A 21,614-nucleotide genomic window follows, 5' to 3' on the forward strand; every position below is an offset into this window, starting at 1 on the left:
TGTTGGGTGAGGTAGAAGAGTGACGGAGAGGGGTGTAGCAGGTTAGGTTGGATTGTGGGAAGGAGGGACAGGCAGCTCAGTATGGAAGAGCATGTGGGAGTGGACGTGTGCTGTCAATAGCCATGCTGCATAGATAACACTCGTGGTGGGGCTTTATTGCATGCTGATAGTAGGCATACAGACATTTCAAGTGATACTAAGGGTTAATTCACACTGACATGCGCCAAAATGCAGGTATATTTTATCCATTTCAGTCCAAACCCGAACACTTTAGCGGCGCACAGAAATTTTTTTTTTTTAAATATACACTATGGGATTGTAACAGACCTAGGATACCTTTGGGCACTCCAAAGAGAATATGAGGCACACATAGTAAAGTAAAGCCCTGTTCCAAGCTACATTCCTGTTAGAATAATGTGTCCAGGTTTCAGGTGGACTGACACCCGGACACATGAGTCACAACCTGGACTGTCTGGGTGAATCCTAGACAGGTGGCAACCCTAGTTTTAACATGTCCGTCAACATACATTCACATAGTTGCCAACGTTGTAAAAAAAATATGTGGGACACTTTTTTGGCTGTAGGCGGAGCTGTACAATAAAATAAATAAAGTGCGCTAATTATATGAAAATACACACATAGATGTGAATACATGTGGGTAGTAGTAAAAACCACAATCTACTGAGAGCAAGTAAATGACTCCATGAGTGGTAAAAATATATAAGTGCAAAACATAAAAACTCAAATAAAAAGAAGAAACAAAAAATGTGTACATGTGAAATACAATGATATTAATAGCATGAAAATCTGAAAATCAAACAAACTCAGTCCATGGGTTCAAATATAAAAAGTTCATCAGTGAAAAGAAGCTTCCATCCACTATACAGCTCAGCAGCAACTAATCCCCCCTATGAGTGGATTGACAAGGGAGAGAGATGTGCAGGATGGTGCAAATCCACTGGCGGTGACTCCAATAAGTAAGAAAGTGATAAAGGTGGACTCTTACCCTCCGTGTTGGACCCCCTCCTTGGCAGGGTCTATCAGGCATGCAGATTTTTGCCCTCTGCAGGGACCATGTAATGAGAAGATCTCCCAGCAGCTGTTAGGAATGTTGTCTCCGATCCGGGCTGGTCCAAGTGAAACGCCTGGAGAGGGGGGAAGGAAAGCTCTCTTGCTCCCAGTGTGGCAAAAGGCTTTTGCCCTGCCAAGGAGGGGGTCCAACACGGAGGGTAAGAGTCCACCTTTATCACTTTCTTACTTATTGGAGTCACCGCCAGTGGATTTGCACCATCCTGCACATCTCTCTCCCTTGTCAATCCACTCATAGGGGGATTAGTTGCTGCTGAGCTGTATAGTGGATGGAAGCTTCTTTTCACTGATGAACTTTTTATATTTGAACCCATGGACTGAGTTTGTTTGATTTTCAGATTTTCATGCTATTAATATCATTGTATTTCACATGTACACATTTTTTGTTTCTTCTTTTTATTTGAGTTTTTATGTTTTGCACTTATATATTTTTACCACTCATGGAGTCATTTACTTGCTCTCAGTAGATTGTGGTTTTTACTACTACCCACATGTATTCACATCTATGTGTGTATTTTCATATAATTAGCGCACTTTATTTATTTTTTATTTTTTTAATGGTATACACAGATATTGGTGTATTTTGTGTGCAGCTTTTACCTTTGACCTTTTTTGCTCTGCAGCGCAGTTTTTCTTTTTATTTTTGGAGCTGTACAATAATTAGGGGCGGGGCATTCGTTTGTAGGCGTGGCTTAGCAAAACGCGCCACATCGAAACTGGGCGTGGCTTATGTGAAAACTGGGCGTGGCTTGTGTGTGTCTTAAATGGGCGTGGCTCAAGAGAGTGTGGTTAGAGTCTGAGATGAATGAGGGATGGAGAGGGAAAGGGGGAGAAGGAAAGGGGGAGAGGGGGAGAGGGGAATGACGGGACAGCAGCCCCAGATCCTACACAATAGAAATATGTGTATTCCAGAAAGTTTAACAATCAGCAGATAAAGATACGCCTGGTGTTAACGCTTCAATCATCCCGGCACCATGGTTGTTATGGTGTCAGGATGATTGAAGCGCATTATTTCTATTATTACATTGTAATATAAAATTAAATCATTCAACTCACCATAATGCCGAATCAGTGGGATCCCTGAGCGTGTCACTAGCCACGTCGCCTGCCACCAGCAGAGTCCGTCCTTGCATCAGGTGCCCCCGGCAGAGTCTGTCCTTGCATTAGGTGCCCCCGGCAGAGTCTGTCCTTGCATTAGGTGCCCCCGGCAGAGTCTGTCCTTGCATCAGGTGCCCCCGGCAGAGTCTGTCCTTGCATCAGGTGCCCCCGGCAGAGTCTGTCCTTGCATTAGGTGCCCCCGGCAGAGTCTATCCTTGCTACAGGTGCCCCCGGTAGAGTCTGTCCTTGCATCAGGTGCCCCCGGCAGAGTCTATCCTTGCATCAGGTGCCCCCCGGCAGAGTCTATCCTTGCTACAGGTGCCCCCGGCAGAGTTCGTCCTTGCATCAGGTGCCCCCGGCAGAGTCTGTCCTTGCATCAGGTGCCCCCTGGCAGAGTCTGTCCTTGCATCAAGTGCCACCGGCAGAGTCTGTCCTTGCATCAGGTGCCCCCACCAGAGTCTGTATAGACCCCCTCAGTGCAGACCCCCTCCATCAGTTCAGACCCCCTCCATCAGTGCAGATCCCCTCCATCAGTGCAGACCCCCCCTCAGTGCAGCCCCCCTCTATTAGTGCAGCCCCCCCTCAGTGCAGCCCCCCTCTAGTAGTGCAGCCCCCCTCAGTGCAGCCCCCCTCTATTAGAGCAGCCCCCCTCAGTGCAGCCCCCCTCTATTAGATCAGCCCCCCTCTATTAGTGCAGACCCCCCTCAGTGCAGCCCCCCCTCTATTAGTGCAGCCCCCCTCAGTGCATCCCCCCTCTATTAGTGCAGACCCCCCCTCAGTGCAGCCCCCCCACTATTAGTGCAGCCCCCCTCTGTTAGTGCAGACCCCCCTCTATTAGTGCAGACCCCCCTCAGTGCAGACCCCCCTCAATTACTGCAGACCCCCCCTCAGTGCAGCCCTCCCTCTATTAGTGCAGACCCCCCCCTCAGTGCAGCCCCCCCTCAGTGCAGGAGCGGCCGGTGTTCTGCTGAGAAAGTTCCCCTCTGCAATGAAGGACCCCCTGTACTGCGCAGGCGCAGCGCTTGCGCAGTACGGGGCTGGGGAACTTTTGGCAAGAGAAGACACGGCGACTGCGCCGTGTCTTCTGCTTGCTTCAGTGGAGAGGGGAGGGGCCGTGCAGCTAAAGAAGCCGCTTCATTGGCTGCACGGATCGAGCCCCCTTCCTCTCTCCACTCAACACTAGGGGGAAGATAGAGCGGCGGCACCGGCCGCCATTTTGCTGGAGCCCGCTGCTCCAAAAACAAAAAAACAACATTCACGATTTTCCTTATGGAAAATCCCGATTCGGACAGCCTCCAATCGGGACGAGGGTCCCAACATCGGGATTGTCCCGGGAAAATCGGGACTGTTGGCAACTATGCATTCAAATGCTCCTTGACATACATTTGGACGTCCATTGAGATACAGTATCTCACACAAGTGAGTACACCCCTCACATTTTTGTAAATATTTTATTATATCTTTTCATGTGACAACACTGAAGAAATGACACTTTGCTACAATGTAAAGTAGTGAGTGTACAGCTTGTATAACAGTGTAAATTTGCTGTCCCCTCAAAATAATTCAACACACAGCCATTAATGTCTAAACCGCTGGCAACAAAAGTGAGTACACCCCTAAGTGAAAATGTTCAAATTGGGCCCAAAGTGTCAATATTTTGTGTGGCCACCATTATTTTCCAGCACTGCCTTAACCCTCTTGGACATGGAGTTCACCAGAGCTTCACAGGTTGCCACTGGAGTCCTCTTCCATTCCTCCATGACAACATCATGGAGCTGTTGGATGTTAGAGACCTTCCGCTCCTCCACCTTCCATTTGAGTCAAGGCAACTTTAATCCAACACTGGAGTACTCACCCAGACACCTTCATTATCATCCATTATGGGACTTCCACCTCCTGGCAATCTCTGACAGCTTTGCACAGCTTTCTATAGCCTTTCCAGCTTGTCAGCCCACACTCTCCAGCAGGCTAGACATTCCTACATTATATGTCACCATATCAGAATGCATTGCATTTGAAGGATTGATCGTCAGCTGTTTCACTAGCTGGGGTACAGCATCAGCTTGCACTGGGTGAAGGAGCGTTATATAGATAGAATAAAATATTTACAAAAATGTGAGGGGTGTACTCACTTTTGTGAGATACTGTACATTTGGACGTCTGTTGACATGCAAATGATTGTTTTTCAGATGTCCTTCCGTTGATCTGCGTTCCACAGCTGCAGTAAAACGCAGATCAGCGCACTGGTGTAAATTGGCCCTAAAGCAAATTTTTTGTTGAAATAAAAAAAGATAATATACTTACCTGCACTGTGCAACGATTATTCTACAGAGCATCAAAGCAAGAAACCGAGCCAATCCTAGTAAGGATGTGTACATGTGAAAGCCTCAGTCAGTGCCGCTCCACTGATGCATTTGCCCCACCCCATGCCTAAAGAGGAAATTTACCAATAACAACTTGATAAATACAAGGAACATACATTCCACTTTAATAATTATGCTACAAAATGAGTGTATGCTATAAATTGCCTCGAGCATTGCTCCTGTTTCTTCTTGCTGGAGGCTGCCATTTTGCTGAATCCCAAAGCCCCAGCTGTAAACCATAAAGCAGAACTAAACCCATCAATTTACCAGTTTCAAAAAACAGTTACATTCCTGAAATGCTGGAAATGCAAACTGTCACATTTGATTGTGTTCCTAACCAAACTGTCAGGCCATCAAATGGCTGGTGTCAAAACTGATCACATGTGCAGCACCATGGCAGTTGCAGATCAAACAGAAGCAGCTTCCTTGGCTGTAAAGGATAGGAGGGTTTAATTCTGCTTAAGGGCTCCTTCACACGGACATGTCTGTGTACGGAGCCCGCTCTGCTCAGCAGGGGATCGCTCCGTGGATCCCCGCTGAGCAGGCAGATGACAGTATTGCTCCTGTCTCTTCTTGCTGGAGGCTGCCATTTTCCTGAAGCCCAGAGTCCCAGTAGTCAATCATAAAGTGGAACTAAACTCATCAAAATAATGGTTTAAAAAAACAGTTACATTCCTGGAATGTCAGGATTGCTAATGTGCAGTGCAGCACCATGGCAGTTGCAGATCAAACAGAAGCAGCTTCCTTGGCTGTAAATGATAGGAGGGATTAATTCCGCTTTAATAACTTCAATATCGGCATTTTTACCCCCTTCATGCCCATGCCAATTTTCAGCTTTCAGTCCTGTCACGTTTTGAATGACAAATGCGCAGTCATGCAACACTGTACCCAAACTCAATTTTTACCATTTTGTTCACACAACTAGAGCTTTCTTTTGGTGGTATTTAATCACCCCTGAGTTTTTTCTTTTTTGCTAAATAGACAAAAAACTACCTAAAATTTTGAAGAAATATGTGTTTTTCTTTGTTTCTGTCATAAATTTAGGCCAAAATGTATTCTACTGCATTTCTTTGGTGAAAATAACCCAAACCAGTGTATATTATTTAGTCTGTAGGAAATTTATAGAGTCCACAAACTATGGTATATATCTGAAAATTGATCAATTCTGATCTAATTTCTTGAGGCCCAATGTCAGGACAGTACAGATATCCCCCAAATGACCCCCTTTTGGAAAGTAGACTGTCCAAGGTGTGTGGTAAGAGGCATGGCAAGTTTTATGAAGTTGTAACTTCTGTTCATAATTTTTTGGAAAAGGAAGAAATTAGAAAAAAAATGTCACTATTTTATTTATTTGTTTTTACATACTGTCACCAGTGCAGTACAGCGTCATCATATAACTTGTGTGGTGTCCAAAACGTGGTCGTTATGGAACATTTTTGTCATCTCTGATGAGGGCCAATCCCTTTTTGAAAGTGACTCTGTAGACCAGGGATATGCAATTAGCGGACCTCCAGCTGTTGCAAAAGTCCCATCATACCTCTGCATCTGGGTGTCATGCTTGTGGCTGTCAGAGTCTTGCTATGCCTCATGGGACTTGTAGTTCTGCAACAGCTGGAGGTCTGCTAATTGCATGTCTGCTAATTGCATATTCCTGCTGTAGACTAAAATGGGCCTGTTAAGACTCTGAACACATTTGGTTCATGCATTTCTGATAATCGCTTGTGCGGTTCGCGATTTCACATTTTACATCTCCCCCCCCTCCTTCTCTCTCACCCTTTCTCCCTCTCCTTATTACTTTTGACTTTTCTTCATTATCTTGCTCTTTTCTATTTCTTACATTCTACCAATTTTTCCTTTTCTCGTTTCTGAGTTCAGTGCCTCTATGGCTCTATGGTACTTTTCTTTTTATAAAAAGCTTGAAAAATGCTCTGGGCTGGTTCCATGGGCTTAACCTGCCGAGCAATTTTTCCCTTGGCTATGGTCTGCCCTAGTCTTGTCCAGTTTCGAGATTATGTCTTCCCTACGACTAACCAGCAATATAAATGACAACTTGGACGTTTCGTCGCCATAACATCTTTTTCTATTTCTAGTGTTTAGAGATTTTGTAATGACAATGAGTTGTGCTGTACTGTATGCCAATGTGTCTATGCAGTGTTGCATGTCCTTGAACAATGTCCTTTGCTTAAATAAAAGATTTGTAAAAAAAAATCAAAAATAACTTGTGTGGTGGTGATCAGGGACAGTGACTGGTGGCAGTATGTAAAAAAAAAAATATATATATATATAGATATATATAGATATATATATCTATATATATATATCTATATATATACATACATATACATATTTAATTTATATTTTTTTTATATAAAATTTTTTGAACACACTGTGACCAGAGCAATATAATGTTACCATAGTAACATTAAGTTACTGTAGGGGAAGTGATCAGGTTTTTTTTTTTTTTACATGTTATGATTGCTTAAAGCAGCAAATTTCATTGCTATAAGCAGACATTTTACTGAATGAAATTAATTAATTCAGTTTGTTTTGTTGTGATTAGCTGTGATTGGCCACAGCTAATTACATGTTGGAGATGGGCTGTGACTGGCCCTGTCTGTACCATGTGATCACTGTGACCAATCACAGCTAACAACACAATTGTAACAATGAATGGCATGAATTGAAGCATTGTTTACAATTATCATGGGATCTGCTGTGATTGGTCACAGCGATCAAATGGTACCGGCAGCAGGCCGATGCAGTCATCGGCGAGCGAGGCTCCTTCCAGGAAGACGTCATATGACATCCTTCCAGAAACGAGGAGAGTCCCACTTGGTCCCACTATAGCAACTGGGTAAGGCTGTCAGCAGATCGGTATTACAAACTCGGCAGTGCCTAAAAATATAGAGCAACTGAGCATGTGCAACGCAAGGTAAAACAGTGGATTATTGGATTTTAAACAGTATAGACACTTTAACCACTTGCCGACCAGCCGCCGTCATTATACAGCGGCAGATCGGCAGAGTCCTGCGAACCGTCGTAGCTGTACGTTGGCTCCTTTAAGCGTGATAGCATGCACGTGCCCCCTGCACTTTGGGGGTGGCAATGCTCGTGACCGGCGGCTGTGATGACCATCGGCCACGCCCGATTGTGGGCATGAGAAGCAGAACAGGGGCGTGTATGTGTAAACACACAAATCCTTGTTCTGTGAGGAGAGGAGATGCAGATCGTGAGTTCCTAATAGCTAGGAACCACGATCTGTCATCTCCTATAGTCAGTCCCTTCCCCCTACAGTTAGAACACACACTAAGGAACACAGTTAACCCCTTGATCGCCCCTAGTGTTAACCCCTTCCCTGCCAGTGACATTTATACAGTAATCAGTGCATTTTTATAGCACTGATCAATGTATAATTGTCAATCGACCCAAAAATGTGTAAAAATTGTCTGATGTGTTTGCCATAATGTCCCAGTCTCGATAAAAAAAACGCAGATCGCCGCCATTACTAGTAAAAAATAATAATAATAATAAAAATGCCATAAATCTATCCCCTATTTTGTAGACCCTATAAATTTTGCGCAAACCAATCAATATACGCCTATTGCGATTTTCATTACCAAAAATATGTAAACGAATACATATCGGCCTAAACTGATAAAAAAATTTGCTCTTTTTTTAAAAAATTGGGGATATTTTTTTTCATAGCAAAAAGTACAAATATTGTGTTTTTTTCAAAATTGATGCTTTTTTGTTTATAGCGGAAAAAAAAATGCAGAGGTGATCAAATACCACCAAAAGAAAGCTATATTTGTGGGAAAAAAAGGACCTCAATTTTGTTTGGGTACATCGCCGCACGGCCGCGAAATTGTCAGTTAAAAGGACGCAGTTCTGTATCGCAAAAAATGGCCTGGTCATTGAGCAGACAAATCTTCCGGGGCTGAAGTGGTTAAATAAAAAAGATTCTTAAAAAAAAAACAAAAAAAACAGCATAGACACTTAAAAGAGAAGTGGGGAAGGTAGAGGGACTTTGGTGATACCCACGAAAAAATATTAAACAGTGATACCAATAAAAATCAAATATTTATTGATATAAACATTAAAAAGGCCTCCCCAAAGTCCCCCTACCTTCCCCACTTCTCCCTTGTGGATTTTAATTTGGGACCAATACCAAGGTAGTTTTTGAACACAGCTACTCAATTGATGGATTAAGTATAGGCACTTATTTTTAATGTTTTACATAGCTATACCTGCAAAAGGGGCCAGCCTGACATTATATAGCAGGACTCTATTTTCTGACTAAAGTTCCACTTTAAGGCATGTCCTTGAGGTAACTGTTTTGACAAACTGTTAAATTGTTGGGTTAAGTGGCACATTAAGGGAAGTTGGAAAAATACCAGACTCACGGGCCATTATCACTAGATAAACTATGTAACTAGTGTTATTGCTAAACTTCAAACTAAACAATCCCAATGACCTTATCAGAATCATGGGTGATTTTAATCATGTCACCATGGTGAAAACATTGACCAACTGCACACAGTTTGTGAGCTGCCCAACTAGAGAGAATAAGACCCTGAATTGGCTTATGCCAATGTGAAGAATGCATATAGATCTTCTCCTCTTTCACCTTTTGGCAGATCAGATCATAATTTGGTCTACCTCAAATCCTTGTTATGTTCCCCTGGTTAAGAGAAAACCTGTGACCTCCAGATCAGTGAAAAGATGGTCTGAGGATTTCTTTTAATTACTGCGGGGCTGTTTTAAGAGGACAGATTGGAATGTACTCTGTGAGCCACATGGAAGGGGCATTGATAGGCTTACTGAGTGCATAACACACTATATTCATTTCTGTGTAGACCATATTGTTCCAACAAGAATTGTTTACTGTTATTCAAATAATAAACCATGGCTAACAAGGGATATGAAGGATATTCTTAACTCTTATGCTCCGTACACACGGTCGGATTTTCCGATGGAAAATGTCCGATCGGAGCGTGTTGTCGGAAATTCCGACCGTGTGTGGGCTCCATCGGACATTTTCCATCGGATTTTCCGACACACAAAGTTGGAGAGCAGGAGATAAAATTTTCCGACAACAAAATCCGTTGTCGGAATTTCCGATCGTGTGTACACAAATCCGACGGACAAAGTGCCAGGCATGCTCAGAATAAATAAAGAGATGAAAGCTATTGGCCACTGCCCCGTTTATAGTCCCGACGTACGTGTTTTACGTCACCGCGTTCAGAACGATCGGATTTTCCGACAACTTTGTGTGACCGTGTGTATGCAAGACAAGTTTGAGCCAACATCCGTCGGAAAAAATCCTAGGATTTTGTTGTCGGAATGTCCGAACAAAGTCCGACCGTGTGTACGGGGCATAAGAAGATGGCTTTATTAAATGACCCCATTATTGCAAAAGAAGTAGAAGTGACTCTCAAAGACTATTTTTGGGACAATCCCCCTTCGTCCTCCACCCTAGTTATGATATTGGCGGCCCATAAGGCCACCATCCGTGGCAAACTGATACAATTGGCTTCCAGAGTGAAATGAGCGTGAGAACAAACGATCAGCCAACAAAAGGAGGATTTGCAACGCCTTTTGCGCAAACAAAGGACTAAACAGAATCTTGACCTTAGAGACCAGATTGACGCGGCCCGCACGGCCCTGAACTAGAGCCTTACTACAAAAGCAGAAAAAAGCATTAGATGGTCCAGACATCGATATTATACCATGGGAGACAAACCCAATAAACTTTTAGCGAGAAAACTAACTCCCAGACCATTTATACCTGCTCTACCCAAACTGCGACTACAGAATGGCCAGACAACCCAGAATCCACAGCTAATACAACAGGAATTTTTCACTTTTTATTCTAATCTATACGATTCCCCCACTCCTCTCCACAAGGCTAAAGCGGAGGAGTTCCTCTGAGACATTACACTACCTACTCTAGACCAAGATCATATAGAGTTAATGGATGCGGAATTTACAACAGGGGAAGTAGCTGCAGCTATTAAAAATTTAAATCCTTCCAAGGCTCCAGGTCCCGATGGATTTTCTGGCCATTATTATCGTAAATATACAGAGGTTTTGACCCCACATTTGTGTTCTTTCTATAATGAATTAAGAAAAGGATCCCCTTTGCCATTACACGAAAATAGCGCCTTTATTCATATTTTACCCAAACCAAATAAAGACCACGGTGACTGTGCGAATTATCGCCCAATATCACTAATAAATGTAGACCTGAAGATAATGACAAAGATATTAGCTACTCGCATGAACTCATTTATATCAAAGTACATCCATCCTGACCAGGTAGGGTTCGTTCCTAATAGACAAGCCCCAGATCAGACCAGACTGGTCATCGATATCATATCTGCCCTGAATTCGGGATGGGATGGGAGGGGTCAGAGGGGGCACTTCTGATCTCATTAGACCTACACAAGGCCTTTGACTCCCTTTCCTGGGACTATCTGTTCTTTATTTTAGAACGTTATGGGTTCGGTCCGAAATTCTTGACGACACTTCAAAATATATATAATGCTCCCACAGCGCACCTAGTTTTTCAAGGGCTTTCGGTCACAAAATATAGATATACGCAGAGGAACCCGACAGGGATGCCCACTATCCCCCTTATTGTTTATTTTGGCGTTATAACCATTAGCTATTAAAATACGAGATCATCCAGATATACAGGGAGTTCATTGCGGAGACCGTGAACATAAATGCGCGTTGTTCGCGGATGATATATTGTTACTTCTCTCCTCCCCAGTCATCTCTTTGCCCACTCTACATATAGTACTAAAACATTTCACTTCAATAACAGGCCTACAAGTGAACCATTCAAAATCCCAAGCACTCAATGTATCTTTACCAATACATATAATCCGAGCTTTACAAAGCTCATTCTCATTTAAATGGCAGAAGGAGGCCCTTCCATATTTGGGAATCTTTTTTTTTTTTTTTTTTTTTTTTTTTTTTATAAAAAGGTTTTATTAGACACAGGTACACATATCACATGTAGGAGAAAAATGGAACAACACATTTTCTGTAACACAGCATATACGTCAGTTACATCACAGATACAAGTCATCACATACTTGATAGGCACTTATTTATGTGGAAATGCATTACAAATTGTATAGAAGGATGTGTAATATTTACATACAATATGTCATTTGTGTCTATGTTTACATCTCTCATGTACAAGTTTCGAATTCTTGCAGCCATCGATCCCAAATTCTGTTATATTTAGCTGGACAGCCTCTATTAATATATAGGAATTTTTTATATGGCAAGGTTGTGTTTATATCCCTTTTCCATTCTAGTATATTTGGGGGTTCAGGTCTCATCCATTTCCTAGCAATTATTTTTCTGGCTGAGAACAAAGTTTCTTGTAGGAATGTTTTTGTGAATTTTTCAATAACATCAGGGAATATCCCAAGTAAGCACGACTTCGGATCTAGCACTAGGGGAGATCCCATGACATCGTGTAGGAAGGTCACTATTTGTTTCCAAAATTCCTGTATTTTGGGACATGACCATATAAGATGGAAAAATGTCCTCGTTGCAGTATTACACATTGGGCATGTAGTGGGCTGGTTCCTTTTGTATCTGGCTATCCTGAGAGGGGTGAGATATGCTTGGTGAAGTATGCATATTTGGGACAGTCTGTCTGAGAGTTTGTGGGACACAGTCTTGCAAGTTTCTAAGGCCTCTTCCCATTCCTCATCCTCCATCGTTCCCACATCTCCCTCCCATCGGGGTTTTAAGGCATAGGCTATTTTTGACAAAACAGGTGTGGAAAGCATATAATAGAAGCATGATATAAGCTTTTTGGGGTCGGTGTTTTTAATTATTGCTATAATGGGATTGGGGGTGGATTGCGGCAAAGATTGTGAGAACTGCGTCTGTGCCGCGTGACGAATCTGGAGGAAGCAATAGAACATATGGTCTTGAAGTGTAAATTCCTCCTTAAGTACCTCAAAGGTTTTGAAGGTCCCGTGAGTGATCAAGTGGTGTAGGTAATATATACCCCACGAGGCCCAGAGTTCTGTGTTCTGAATGTGGTAAAATTCCTGTAAATGTTTGTTGTGCCAGAGTGGTGCATAGTCATTGTATGATGGTATCACGGAACGTCCCTCACTTCGCTTGAGTGCTTCCGTCAGTATACCGCTTCCTAAGTTCTGGAACAGGAGTCCAATGGATCTGGCAATAGGAACCCCCAAGAACTAGACAACGCCAGTCTTGGAGTACATCAGGACTAACTCTTTATTTGAGATCTCACACAAATTTATACACCAGGATGACTCAAAGCTAACCTAATTAACATGAGCTAATTTACTATTAAATTTACCCAGACCAGATGACTCAGAGACATGACCTGTAGGACAGACTTGTGGGCACCGAGCTTCACACAGTAGTATAAACACAATAGCAGGAGCTAATTACAATTAACAATACAAACAACAATCTCCCTCCTCCTCAGCCTAGACTGTTCGTCTCCTAGCCAGTGCTGGTGGCTAATGTGATCAGCTCATTCGATTAACACACATTACCATAAACATCAACACAGGGTTAATTAGAACAAACAACAATGAGTTGAATACCCTTAGAACCTAGGCTAAACTCATTTACATTAAACACATAGCTGACATCAGATAGGTGAGTGGAGTTGATGACATTAGCATCTTCTCACAGTATGAGTCCCAACAGTATGACTCAGTCACTATTGCTACTATGACAAATACAGGGTCCCCAGAGTCTGTGTGTTTTGGGGGGACATGGAGCTGAATCCACAGTAACACCAACCCCAGGGTCCATAGGCATACAGCTCACAGAGAGCACCATTCCCCCAAATGCCAGGGCCCATAATCTGTTGGCAAGAGGCTAGCGTTCAGTCCCCTCCAATAGCCTCTGTCTCGGGTGAGTCTGTCAAAGATGGTATGTCTAATTTGGTTGATGCTATGTCCCATATACGCCTATAGTGAAAGAGTAAGGACTGTCTGTGTTCCCTCGATACCATATTCCCTGCACCCACTGATATAGCAGTTATAGGGTCCCCAGTGCGTTGTGCCCAACTAGGGCATAAGAGGGCTAGGAAGCGATCTTTATCTGATTTGTCGATATGGAAAAGCTGGAATAATTGTGATGCAATATAATAGTTATTAAAGTCCGGGAGGGCAGTGCCTCCCATGTCGGTTGAATTTTTAAGTGCCTGCCATGAAAGTTTGTGTCTATTATTGCCCCACACGAAGGGTTTAAGGAGAGCCTTCAGCGATTTGAAATATTTGATGGGTATGTATACAGGGGAGTGCCATAGAATATACAGCACTTTGGGTAATAGTATCATCTTTATTAAGTTAATATGACCCCATACTCCAAGGGGCAGGCGGGACCAAGTGTGTATTTTAGATTTGACTAGGGAAAACAGTGGTTCGATATTAAGAGCTATATAGTCTGATGGGGATCTGGATATACAGTATAAATACCCAGGTATTTGATTATGGCGACTCTTTGAAACGGTAAGTTGGTCTGCGCCTCTGTGGGTGGAAAACTGTCAATCGGCAGAATCTGAAACTTCTCCCAATTGATCTTCAGACCGGAAAACGTCCCAAACCCCTCGATCGTTTGGAGGGCGTTGTGAAGGAAGGGGCCTGAGTCAGCCAAATAAAGCAAAGTATCATCAGCATAGAGACTAATTTTTTCTGTTAAATGTCCAACTGTCAGCCCTCTGATCTCTGGATTTGCACGGATGGACACAGCAAGGGGTTCCGCAGCCAGTGCATATAGTAGCGGGGATAGTGGGCAGCCCCGTCTCGTGCCCTTGTTGAGGTCAAACATCTGAGACGGCCAGCCATTCGTATCCCCGCAGACATCGGGTCCGTGTGACCCGCGATCACAGTCACAGAGCTCCCGGCGGGTGCGAGCGCGCCCACAAGCCGCCTCTTAAAAGGCAATGTACAGATACGTTAATCTGCCTGTACGTGCTCTTCTGCCACAGTATGCGTGAGGTGGTCGGGAAGCGGTTAAACAGGTTTGATTCGGAGACCCTGGCTTTGACTCCCTCAAATTTAACAGAAAGTTGTAGACAGAGTTGAGGCAAGTACCCTCCACTCCTCATACTAGATGTCCTTCCTCATTTAGGGTGCGTTCTGCTTCCCCCCGTTGGATACTTTCACCAGTTGTTCTTTTTATAAGAACAACTCCACTCCTCCCTCATGGGAAAGTACATCAATGTATTTTACAGCTGATTAGGTGAATAGACAGTTGAGGAAACTTAAGGCAAGAAAATCAGCAGGCCCTGATGGCGTTAGCCCCAGGGTGCTTAGGGAGTGTGCAGACCAGCTGGGAGGTGTCCTTCAACGGGTCTTTAGCCAGAGCCTGAGTCTACAAAAGGTCCCTGCGTTGAGGAAGAAATCTCGCCTTGTTTTTTTACTTTTTCAATGCTTTTGATACTATCAAGCCTGCTCTCCTGAGCATGGCCCAAGACCCTAGTTCCATCTTAGGGGATACCTTAGTCCACAGCGAATTAGACATTTAATCAGTGGCCTTGGGCTAATGTTCAAAAAGGTTGGTGGATAAACTTCACTAGATCTCCACAATGAGTTTTCTCTTCATACACATGCATAGGATCCTTTGGCTTAAATGCTGGTCAGTGTAACTCTCATGTAAGAAACACCTTGACCAGCATGTTACCCTTTCAGGCCTTGCCCTCTTTTGCCTTCTCTGTTTGTCCTCGTAAATGCAGTTTCATACACTTAGCACTATTCTATGCATATGCATTTGTACTCTTGGATGATTATATACTGTATGCACAGTAATATGTAATATGCATTATTGTCTTTTATTGTAAAATTTTATTTTTTGATTCTATCTAGAGAACGTATTTCCTGATATTATATGCATGTAGCTCCTGATAAGGAGGACTACATCACAGAAACATGTTGAACTTTCAAGAAAAATTACTACACCTAACATGTTATTTAACTGATGCATTGGCGCATCAGAGTAATTTGTGTATCTATTTAAAGTTCCCCTTTTTATTTGTATACAATACACATGTGATATAGAGTAACGTACAAAACCTTTTATTCTTTTTCATATATAAATTATTAAATAAGATGATTTTAAGCAAATTGTTGTGCGTCAAAAATCCCTTGCTTGTTTGCATGTGAATTTATGGTATACTTTGAACAGCATGGAAACTGCCTTAATTTTTCTGGGAGACTTTTAGGTCTTACTAGACATTTTGGATGCTTATTTGCACATTGTCATTTTTCCCCACCATCAATGCTATTTACACTTTGTGGTCTGTGATCTACATTACCAATTAGTTGCCCTTCCACAACCTCTACTGTTCTCACCAAGGGTCTTGTCCCAGTCTTGACTCTGTTACATGCTCAAGGGATTCATGTTGTGGGGTACCTGGATGATCTCCTGCTAAAAGACCAGTACTCCTAATCCCACATTCAGTGGGTACTGCAAACTCAGAACTTCGGGTGGATCCTTGGGTGTAACCTGCAGGAGTCATTGCTGGAACTGTCTTACAGATTAGACGGTCTGATGTTAGACATGGCTCGGCTCTGTCCAGGACTTAACACATTTCTTTCCCTCCAACCTCTCAGGTCTGTGCTTTGCACCCAGTTTCACCACAGACCATTGCAGCACAAAATTGTGGCAGCATGGGACAAACAGACCTGGTCCTTGGGATGCCCCATGCTTCTGACTCACAAGATCAGACTCTTCTTGACATGGTGGATCTCCAATCCAGTGCTGGAGTCAGGAAACCCTTTTCCCTCAAAGATGTTGAAAGATCTCACAATGGATACCAGCCTGTCACACTGGGGAGGAGTCCTAGATACCCTTAGACCAACAATATTTATCGCGCTAGGTACTCCAAGGCATGAGCAGGGACACCTCTATCAGAGGGGCAACATATAGCCATACACAATAGTAGAATAAATTGTGGGATAAAGTCAGTGGTAAAATGACAATAAATAATATACCAGATATTGGTAGGGAAAACAGGGTATTGATGGGGAATGGTATTACTTTTTATAATAAAGGTTAAAATAGTCCAAGACAAGGTCCATGTATCCTGGGTGGTAACCTCAGGAAATTATGAAGGATCTGGAGGTTGACACTAGAGAGGCAGCATGCTGAAGAGCAGAAGTGACTCTGGGTGTAGAGATATAAAAGGACAAAGAGCACCACCAATCTGAGTGTAGCAGTTAAAAAAAGTAAGGTTTAATCTAAAATAATGCACTCACTAGATAGTGGTGATTAGCAGGCACATCAAATGAGGGCAACCAATGGGTTCCACGTATCCAGATCGGCTTTAGTGGAGCGCAGTGTCATCACTCTCGGCGGCGCCAATGTTTTCTGGTGTCCCGGGCTAGATGGAGAGGGAGCAGGAGGAAGCCGTAGGCAGGAAGTCTGCCTGACAAAGGAGCACGCATGCTCCTAACGCGTGCATGAATCAGTCTCCGCCCACCAGTGACCATCAGAGACCAGAGACTTCCTGCTGATGGCTTCCTCCTGCGCCCCCTCCATCTAGCCCGGGACACTGGAAACCACCAGTGCCTCTGAGTGTGATGACACCACACTCCACTGAAGCCGCCCTGGATACCTGGAACCCATTGGTTGCCCTCTTTTGATGTGCCTGCTAATCACCACTGTCTAGTGACTGCATTATTTTAGGTTAAACCTTGCTCTTTTTACCTGCTACACTCAGATTGGCACTGCTCTTTGTCCTATTTTGAAGCTTAAGTTTTCCCTTCAAAGCTGGAATCAATAGAAAGGGCACCTGACAAGAATCCCGTCAGACAATTCCATGGCCATGGCATACCATAACCATCAAGGAGGCACTAGAAGTTGCAATACTCAAAAGGAATTCATCCTGCCTTGTGCAAAACTGTGGGTTCCAGCTGTGTCTAATATCCACATCCTAGGCATGGAAAATTTTCAGGCAGATATTTTTAGTTATCAGCATCTGGCTTGGGGAAATGGGCTTTCCATCCTGGGGTATTTAAAGCTCTTTGCCACAAATGGAGGATGTAGGAGATGGATCTTCTTCCATCCAGATTAAGCAACAGCATGAACCCTTGGGTCTTCTTCACTGTAGACATTCTGGTAATGCAGGGGGGTGAATTCACTCTGATCTATGCCTTTCTCCCACTCCAGATCCTCCCTCGACTGCTCCACTAGATCGAGATGTAGGACATTCTGGTGATTTTCATTAAATTTAATTGACCCGGGAGATTGTGGTACTCAATCATACTCAGGCTCCCGGCAGACTGTCTGTGGGCCCTTCTGGGTCATCTTGACCTTCTATCGCAAGGACCAGCACACCATCTTGCTTCTCTGTCGCTGTCTTTGACAACATAGCTAATAAAGCCTAGGTCCTAGGAGACAGAGGCCTGTTGGATTTGGTTATTCCTATCCATTTGAAAGCTGGGAAGTTAACATTTGAGAGGATGTACCATCACACCTGGAAGGCCTATTTGATGTGACACCTGATCATTTTATCCTGGAAAGTTCTTGTGTGATGCATTTTGTCCTTACTTACTGGTCTAGATCAGTATCTGTTTTGAGTACTCTCAAAGAGAAAATGTTGACTTTGGCCATTCTCTTTCAGAGACTTCTTGCCTCTCATTCCTTAGTTAGAGCCTTTGTGCAGGGTGTCGCACATATCTCTCCCCCTATACGCTCCCGTGTCTCTATGGAACCTTAACCTGGTTCTTTTAGCTTTTCAGATGTCGCCCTTCAAACGTATTAGGGATACTCCCTTGTCTTAACCTACTCACAAGTAGAAATGGGCCAAACACCCCTCTGTTCGGTTCGCACCAGAACTCCCAAACAGAGAAAAAGTTCTTACCCGAACAGAGAACCCTATTGAAGTCTATAGGAGCTGAACTTGAAAAATCAAAAGTTGCCATTTTGAAGGCTTATATGCAAATAATGGGCCATAAAAAGTGTATGGGGGTCCGGGTACTGCCTTGGGGGACATGTCTCAATGCAAATAAAAAAAAAAAGTTTTTACAGGAGCAGTGATTTTAATGATGCTTAAAGTGCAACAATAAAAATAAAAAAATCCTTTAAATATAGTGTCTGGGGGTCCCCTTAGTCTGCCTGTAAAGTGGTGCATCTGTAGCATTTATAGAACATGCTGCAACAAAAATGACATTTCTAAAGAAAAAAAATGCATGAAATGACATTTAAAGAGGAACTGCAGTCTGCTCACATAATTTGTAATGAAAACATCTTTGCCATTCTGAAGCTTCCCTCTAAGCACTTTGCATATTATTTTATTTATACTGTAATTCTGTACTTGCCAAATATGCTGCAGAAATCTCCCTCCACTGAGTCTGGCTGCAGCCATTTTACCTGTGGGCAGCAGAAGCTGCTGCCTGTTCACTTCCTGGATTTACACAGACACACAGAGGCACATCTCCAGCTCTGCAGCTTTCACTGGACCTCTTATGACTCACCCCCCCTCCCTTCCTGGCAAACTCTTACGAGAGTGAGAGAGAGAGCTGTGCATGATGTAATAAGCCTAGGCTTTTTACCAGACAAGAAACAGGAAGTGGGCTGTAAAAGGTATTTACTGGCAGAAAGAAAACGTTCTACTATCCAAAGTTAAAACAACAAGGGCAGAAGATTTAATAGATGGAAAGTTGAAAAAATGACTGAAGTTCCGCTTTAAATTGCTGGCAATACAATACAACTTCCGGCAATATTTATTTATTTATGTATTTCAGGTACTTATATAGCGCCGTCAATTTACGCAGTGCGTTACATATACATCGTACATTCACATCAGTCCCTGCTCTCAAGGAGCTTACAACCTAAGGTCCCTAACACACATTCATACATACTAGGGCCAATTTAGACAAGATCCGATTACCCTACCAATAGAAAAATGTTTTTTAAAAATGGCGTGGGGTCCCCCCCAGTCCATACCATGCTCTTTGGGCCTGCTATGGATTTAAGGGGAACTCTATGCCAAAATTGTTAAAAAAAATGGCGTGGGGTCCCCCCAAAACCCATACCAGACCCTTATCCGAGCACGCAGCCTGGCAGGCCAGGAAAGGGAAGGGGCGAACGAGCACCCCCCCCCCTCCTGAACCATACAAGGCCACATGCCGTCACCGCCCCAAAGCACCTTGTCCCCATGTCGATGGGAACAAGGGTCTCTTCCCTACAACCCTGGGCTGTGTTTGTAGGGGTCTGCAGGTAGGGGGCTTATCGGAAACGGAATCCCCCCTATGTGAATGAGCTCCTTTATTCCTTTATTAAAACATTAAAAATAATATGTCCCCTGATGTAGATCCATCATCAGTCACAATACCTGTCACCACAGCCAACCTGAAAAAGAAAAAAAAAATTGCTCCGCTGTCAATGAAGGCAAACCACCGAATGCATGGCTTGCCGTTTGACAGTTCTTATATAGGTAAGGGCGGGGCCACCTGGTGACATCACCTGGTGGCACCCTCCTTTGAGATGTCACCGACCCAGCATGCACATGTCTGTGATGTCACAAGGGGGGCGATGCCATCAGGTGACGTCGTCAGGTAGCCCTACCCTTACCTATATAAGAACTGTGAAACAGCAAGCCAGCCATTCGGCAGTATGCCTTCACGTTAAGCTGGTCATAGATGGTTAGAATCACGGCCCATTCAACAGGGACCGGCCGAGATTTGAACCATGTATGGGCAGGCTGATTGTACCCAAGTCAATCCATGTATTATCTAGTGGTCAAATTTGATATTGCAGGCAGAACAACTTAATGAATATCCTGCTGGAGGCAAAACACTAGTAAAAAAATATTTCTTGAAGTACAGTATAGGGCACTGGTCTCTCCCCTCTGTTTTTATAATCTTCCTATCGCTTGCTACAAAATTGAGAATATCTGTGAGTTCAAGGGGGGATGTCCCAGAAGCTTTTTCTTCTTCTCCAGTCACCCAAAGGTATCTACCAAGACTAAAGAGCTTGTGTCCCATAGTGTACATCAAGAAAATAATTTTACAGTTAAGTCAAAAATCCTATTTTATTATCCAGGATTTCACATGGTGAAAACGTAGAGGCACACTTGGGAGACAGTTGTCACCCCATTACAGGAAGTTCTTGCACAAGGACTTTCATGGAAGGATTATCAGAGATTATTTTAATGAAAGTTGCAGACCTGAAAAAATAAAAAAAGCATTTGAAGTTGCAATACCATGATCTACTTTAAAGCAGAACTCCAGGCAGAAACTTTATTTTGTCTAATTGCAGGTGAATTCCTACCTTCGGCAATTATGGTGTTAAACTGTTTCCCCAGTCTATCTTCCCTGAGAAAATACAGGTGCATTATTTGAATCACGGGCTTCCTTGCCTGTGATATCCGTTTTCCGCCCTGCTTCCACCCTATCCTTTTTTCTCTCTCTTACTTATTCTTCCCGGAACCCTTGCCTACAACCTAAAACATAATCTGATCAAGCAAACACTGAGCAAATTTCAGTCTGCTCCTACTGGGTGCCAGCTGCCAGAACACAATAGCAAGCAGGAAAGATTTGTCCATCTATGCCCTTTAGCTTGGATGGGGGAATCCAGTAAGAAATTAATCTTACAATGTATGGCCAGCCTTGGCTATACCCTCTTCTGCCTTCCTGTCAGTAACCATGAATCAGGCTGAGACAGAAATGTAGTAAAAATCACACCTTTAACCACTTAATAAAGGCGAGAGATAACCAGGGAGTAAATTAGAAGCTTGGTGGTGTCATTAGTTAAAAAGAGACGTATTCTGGAAATGTTGCGGAGGCTAAGGCGGCATGATTTGCACATGCTATGTTTACATCGGCACACCACTGATCCATGTCTCTCGTGAACAGTCAGCAGATCGCGGCAGCCATCGCTCCCACTGTGATTGGACACAGCAGGAGCTGGTGGCATGCCCGCTCCCCCTAAACTACGTGCACAAAATCATGTACAGGTACGCAATTTTGCACACCTGAGCCGCCCTGCCACAGTATATGTACCTGGGGCGGTCCGGAAGCGGTTAATGTAATGGTTAAAATG

This window comes from Aquarana catesbeiana, linkage group LG02 (genome assembly GCF_042186555.1).
Source record: "Aquarana catesbeiana isolate 2022-GZ linkage group LG02, ASM4218655v1, whole genome shotgun sequence".
In the NCBI taxonomy this organism is placed as follows: Eukaryota; Metazoa; Chordata; class Amphibia; order Anura; family Ranidae; genus Aquarana; species Aquarana catesbeiana.